The sequence below is a fragment of the Pagrus major genome, chromosome 3, assembly GCF_040436345.1.
Source record: "Pagrus major chromosome 3, Pma_NU_1.0".
Classification (NCBI taxonomy): domain Eukaryota; kingdom Metazoa; phylum Chordata; class Actinopteri; order Spariformes; family Sparidae; genus Pagrus; species Pagrus major.
Window position 1 is genome coordinate 15,916,551 of NC_133217.1, and position 6,138 is coordinate 15,922,688.

Here is a 6,138-nt window from a genome sequence, read left to right on the forward strand (position 1 = left end):
TCTGGAAAAGGGGTTTTAAATCAAAAACGATCCCAGTCCAGATGAGCGTTTCATAAATAATCCCTGTCCATACAACACACCTGAAAATGCGTATACCACCGAGAAGCAGATTGTTGGTTGTTAAGCTACAGAAAAATACAACGAACGAGGCAGGGAAACTTGACTTCTGTTCACAGAATCCTCCTGGATAATGCTATTTTGTCAGCAAAGCATTAAAAGGATTTTCGTCTCTCTCACTGGATTATCAATGTCCATTTTCTCAGTTTTCAGTGACTTAAAATGCTGTTTACCTGTGAACGAAAGGCCAAAAGGCATATAAAAAGCTTTGTTTAAAAGAAATACCGTGTACATGTGGACAACAAGTTATCCTGATGATGAGGGGTCAACAAAACATCAGACTTCCCTTAATGTTAACCATGTGTTTATTATTGCAACCATGACAACAAAGTTAATTGATTATTCAATTAGTTGATTAAAAGAAACTTCATTGCCAACTATTTTGATCGAAGATTAATCGATTCATTCATTTTTCAAGCAAAAATGTCCAACATTTGCAGGTTACAGCTACTTTAACGAAAGGATTTGGTGCTTTTCTTTGTTAATTTTGAGTTAATTGAATTAAGAATTGAGTTAATTTATTTACAAGGTTAGGAGGTTAATTTATTGTCATTTTTTAGAGACACAATTACTCATGTGTTTGAGTCCTTCTAAAATGGAGTGTTGATGATGAGTTCAGAGGTCTCACAGCCTGGGGAAAGAAGCTGCTCTGTAGTCTGGTGGTGGATACTTCTGTATCTTCTCCCAGATGGCAGCAGGGTGAACAGACTGTGGCTGGGTGTCGTCTTTTAGTATCCTTTGGGCTCTGTGCAGACGTCTCACTTCTCACTGATGCTCTATAGATGGTACCAAAGATGTTCTGGCCAGTTTTAATCACCTGCTGCGGAACCTTCTTGTCCTGGGCCGTGCATGAACCATGCCCATTTGTGATGTTTCCAGTCAGGAATACAAACTGCAGATTAATCGATGTTGAATTATATATGAGAACCATTATTTTCAGCCCTACCTCTAACCATTGTTGTTTAGTAAAACAACAAGAACGAACATTTTATTTTCCAAGCAGAGTGATGGCTCAGCAGCAGAGGAAAGCCCTACAACAGAATAAAATCCACACATTAAATCATTTTCACACAGTCTCTCTGGCCTTGACCAATATATTCAATCAAAAGATGGTCAAATTTCCTTGAATCTAGACTGTAACCTGGAAACAGGATTCCTGATGTAGTATATGTATGTATCAGTGGTCCTGTGTCTGTTTCATAAAACATGAAATATGTGCTCTATAAAGAAAAACAAGGCTGTGCCCAGTTTAAACAGGAAGTCAGCCCTGAGTATAAAACAAAGGTCATACTTGGAGGAGAATACCTATGGGTCCCATATGGTTAATAAAATGAAGCAGGTGGTTTATGGCTAATCCAAATAGGGAAATGTGGCTCCTATATGGTGTATTAAAGGAGATAAAGGCAACATGTCCAGTCAATAAAGAGAAAACGAGGTCCTATAGTACATGAGCACCTCATTTAGGATAACATAGAGCCACTGTTTCTCCTGTAGTGTGAGCAATGACGTCCGTTGCCCACACATATAGGAACCGGGGGGACAAGAGTTGCCCATAGATTACACAGATCGATACACGATTAACATTCCCAACAGAAGCCTCTTAATGTCTCCTTCATTTCAATGAGCGGAGGCAGAGGTGCTACTCTCTCTCTCTCCTCCGCTTCGCTCTTCACCATCTTCAGCTGAAGGTTATGAGACCGATTTGAGACGACAACAGTCATATCTCTCTGCTCCGCCACTGACAGTTTTATCACTCAACTCAGGTTGGGATGAGTCAAATCTCCTCCCGTGACCTCTAGTTTCAGCACTTCCAGCTCGCAAAAATGACTTTGCCTTTTCACCTATTGTTGGTCTCATCTGTTATTTCCACGGGCCACAGTGGCGAGAGATTTATATGTTTTGGAGAACTTCCTGTAGAGGTTAATGTATTTGGCGCAATGATAAGAAGTGTATGCAGATTTTTGATGTGGGTGTTAGGGAATGAAAGGAACACCGTATAAAGAAGAGGTGAGGATGATTGTTTTTTGACCTCTACACAAACTCACTCCATTCACAAAATAATGTATTATTCCTGTACTGTGGCTGGTGTACTCTTCAGTAGTGAGTTTTAAAGAACCTAATCGAAAAATTAATGAATCATTTCCTGTCCTTGTAGGTCTGTTATCATGGAGAACTATTGATTGTAAAATGTATTTCTGCTGTCTTTGTTGTAGTTTTTATCCTAATCTTGTGCCAACTGTAATAGGTGCACAAGAGAAATTCAAATAGCTTTGCCTTCGCCTAATACAGTATTAAACTCAATAGCCATGTGTCACTCTCAATTTTAAACCACCCATAATTGCTTAACCATAATGTAAGCTCGCCAGATCTAGGATCAAATTGTACTCACTTTTCATCATGATCCATTATTCCTGGGGAAATAAACAAAAATCCTAATCCTAGGGCTGAAGAGGGCTAAGAAAGTCAGAAAAAAAATCCTGGATCCACACCAAAGGTTAGTTGGGTCTATTCTGGGCCAAGACCCATCTGTCATCCAAGTTTCGTGGCAATCCGTTCCGTAGTTTTTGTCACTTTTAGCCTAGCCCAGAGAAATTAGAATATTAGAATTAATAATAGAATATTTCACAAAATCAGTTATTTAAGTCTGTACCCGCATTAGAAAAAGACATTATTTCTAGAATTTTAGTTGGAGATCAGGTTTGTGTGAAAAAAATTGTTTTACTATTAAACTATAAAATAACAGTTGGGCATAAACGTAACTGTAAAAAACCAACATTAACCAGTGTGTTGTAGCAGCAAAGGAACAACTTAGATAGATAAAAAAAGGCTGACTCCAAACTCCACAACACACTGAGAAAGACCGGGTGTAACCCTAAAACTGTGTTGTATTTTCAACCACGCTGTCACAGTAACAAAGATTCTTTTGGTAAATGATCCTGATGGTTCGTTTGCTTCCTAACAAAGCCATGCAAGATATGGTTGAGATCAACTGAGCTGACTTGAGCAGATTCAATACAAAGATTTGACACATTAACCTCAAATTGGATTATTAAATGTGTTACATTAGTTCAATATTCCTAATTATAATGAACTCCCATTACCCAGTATGAGTTTGTAGTGACCACTTATTCTGCTTGATGGGTTGTTTTCCATCTGGTATTGAGAGTTTGGAGTGTCATGGGAAACATTTGGCCCTAAAGAGCTCTCTGTGTGGGAACTGAAGGGGGTCTGATGGGGTACAAACAGGCCTGAAGTGGCCTTAATCCATCTGAAGCTGCAGGGGAATGAGCGAGTCTGCAGCAGCTTTGAAGTGGCGTTATCGCTCACTCTTCTCCTCTCTCAGCTAACCCCCCAAACTGCCCCTGGAACAGTTTAATTACACTGTATGTTTGTGCGAATGTGTGTTGGGCATAGGAATATTTATGGTAGAGTCATGCAAATGAAGATGAAGGAGTTTCACGGTTGAATTGAGTTGAGAAATTATAGTAGAAAATTGCACAGAAGAAAAAATCTGAATAATAGAGAAGTTGAGGCAGACAAAAAGAAGGATAAAGAAGGACAGGACCCTCAGCTCTCCACAGAGGATTCAAATTCTAGCAGAGGGAGTGATGCTGGAAGAGGAAAAGTGAAAGAAAAATGTCAAGAGTGTGATTTAGAGATAATAAAAGGAGTTTCAGCCCATTACCTTACCAAAGTCCCCCTGATGCCAAACTGAACCCTCTCAACTCGGCGTAGTGGCACTACCGCAATGTCACATATACTCACACACACACTGACACACACGTGCACACGCCCATGCATGGTTCCAAAAAGAAAAAAAAAAAAGCTCCAGCAAAGAGCTGCTGACAACACCAGATCGCCTCTCATTCATGAATATTTGGCCCATTCGTCCTTGGAGGTGCAATTCAATTTTAAGGCCGATCTCAAGGGACTTAAGCGGTTCACCTTTCTCATATGTCCACTGTGCATTACTGTAGGTGAGGCACGCTGCACAGCGCTCTCATCTTAGTAAGACAGTACGAGCAACACAAGGGGGATTGAAGTTAGTAAAAAAAAAAACATTCACATAAAAAATTCTTAACAGTCATTAATATATGTTTCTGCAAACCACAGATATGTTGAAACCTAATATTTCTTAAGTTTCAACAACTTCATGTTGTGTTGTTGTTCTTAACGTCTGGTTAGGTTTAGGCACAAAACCCACATTGTATGGTTTAGCACGACATCATGTTTTGGCTTAACATACCTGCTTTGGTTGCCAAAAACATGGCAGGAGATGTCTTGAGGTCTCCTTAAAAATACCCAGTGGTGTCACACTTACAAATGTTGAAACGCCATCTCGTACTGTGGTCGCTGGCTTGGCAGTCTTCTTGCTGCACTCCAACACCATCCCCTCCACCTCTCGATATGAAAGTCAGGTTATAAACATATAATGTGAATGTGATATGATACGTATTGTAGAAATATGGTACATAGTAGAGCCAGAGGGCTAAATCGGTTAGCCCATATTATCAGCCGATACTGGCCTATCGGAGATATATTTTATCGGCGTATAATTACTAAATTCCCAGTAAAGACAACATCTTAGACAACAAAGTTTCTTGTTTCTGTAAAATATGTCATCACTGTTATCAGAACACCACCAAACACTGGATGTAATAACGTCTTTTACTTTAAGTTGTTTATATATCTTTGAACTGTATCTTTAATAAAAGGATGTAGCCTATATTTTAGGAACTATTTTAGGTAAAGTTTTACCAACCATCTTGAAAGCTGCTACAAGTTGTCTTTCTATCTTTTAAGGTGATGTGAAGCATCTATTATTACTGAACACAGTTGTTTTATTTAGGGTAAACACAGCACATTTTGGTCTATCCTCATATCACTCAAAGGATACTGTATTCTAGGTGTTTTTTCTCAGAGAGCTGTTCTGCACCAGTGTTCCTGGTCAGGTTGCAGTGTGTGATGGTGGCAGCAAAGACCAGCGTAAAGATGGCAGCAGCTTATTTCCTTAAGTGGTCTCGACTGAAGCTTTGGCATCAGGTAGAGGGACTGTCCTCACAAGGAGGGACGGGAAGGGGGAAAGACGGGAAGAGAGATATAGAAAGAGTGTGTTTGTGCAGGAGAGAGAGGGGGAGGTAAATAGCCGCTGATCTGACGTCAGCGTCTTTTCTTAGCATCCCTCTATGTCTCTCTTCCTACAAGGACATGTACAGGTGCCCAGTGCTGAGGGTGCAAACCCCTCTGTTACCTAACAGGAAGGAGATTCTGCTGGCTGCAGGTGCAGTGACATTTCAGGCGTGAGTGTGACAGTGTGAGCACGTGCGTCCATGCATAGCAGAGTAAAAGTCACTTTCACCCCCACACATTGTCAGATGAAGCCATTACTGCCTCTTTATTTCAGGTAGAATGGAATATGTTGCTCAGATTAGGCCCAGTGGACTCATTTGATCACACTAGTCCCTGAACCCCCAACATCATATTGTTATGGATGATCATTTGATATTAAATTGTAGAACTGTTTGCCACGTATGAGAGGAGATAATGGTGATGATGGTGAATTCTATTACGAAATGATCCCTCCTGATTCAGGCACTAATGGGACATACTCCCATGGATTAAATTATTGTGAAATTAAACATTCTTATTTTGTCGGGGAAGCCCTTGAGGGACCCCTGGTGCTGGAATCCCTCTTTATCAAACAGTGTTACACTCATTTCTCCTTCTCTTCAGTCCTCCATAAAGCCTTTATATAAATCTGACTAGGCTCGACAGGCCTGTCAAGCTTTGGATTTCTCCACATGTTGAAGCAGCGAGCAGGGAGCTTAAGTCAGAGTGTATATCAAAGGCTTGGATTTTTTTTACCCTTTAAAAAAAAAAAAAAAAAAAAAAATACAAGCGCAAAAGTTTAAGGAATAGATTAAAAATTAGATTATCTAATCTGACAAAACGTTAGCATGTCTAGCTAACCAGATTAGTAACTACAGTAACAACCTAACATTCAAGGCAAGGGGTTGCGTA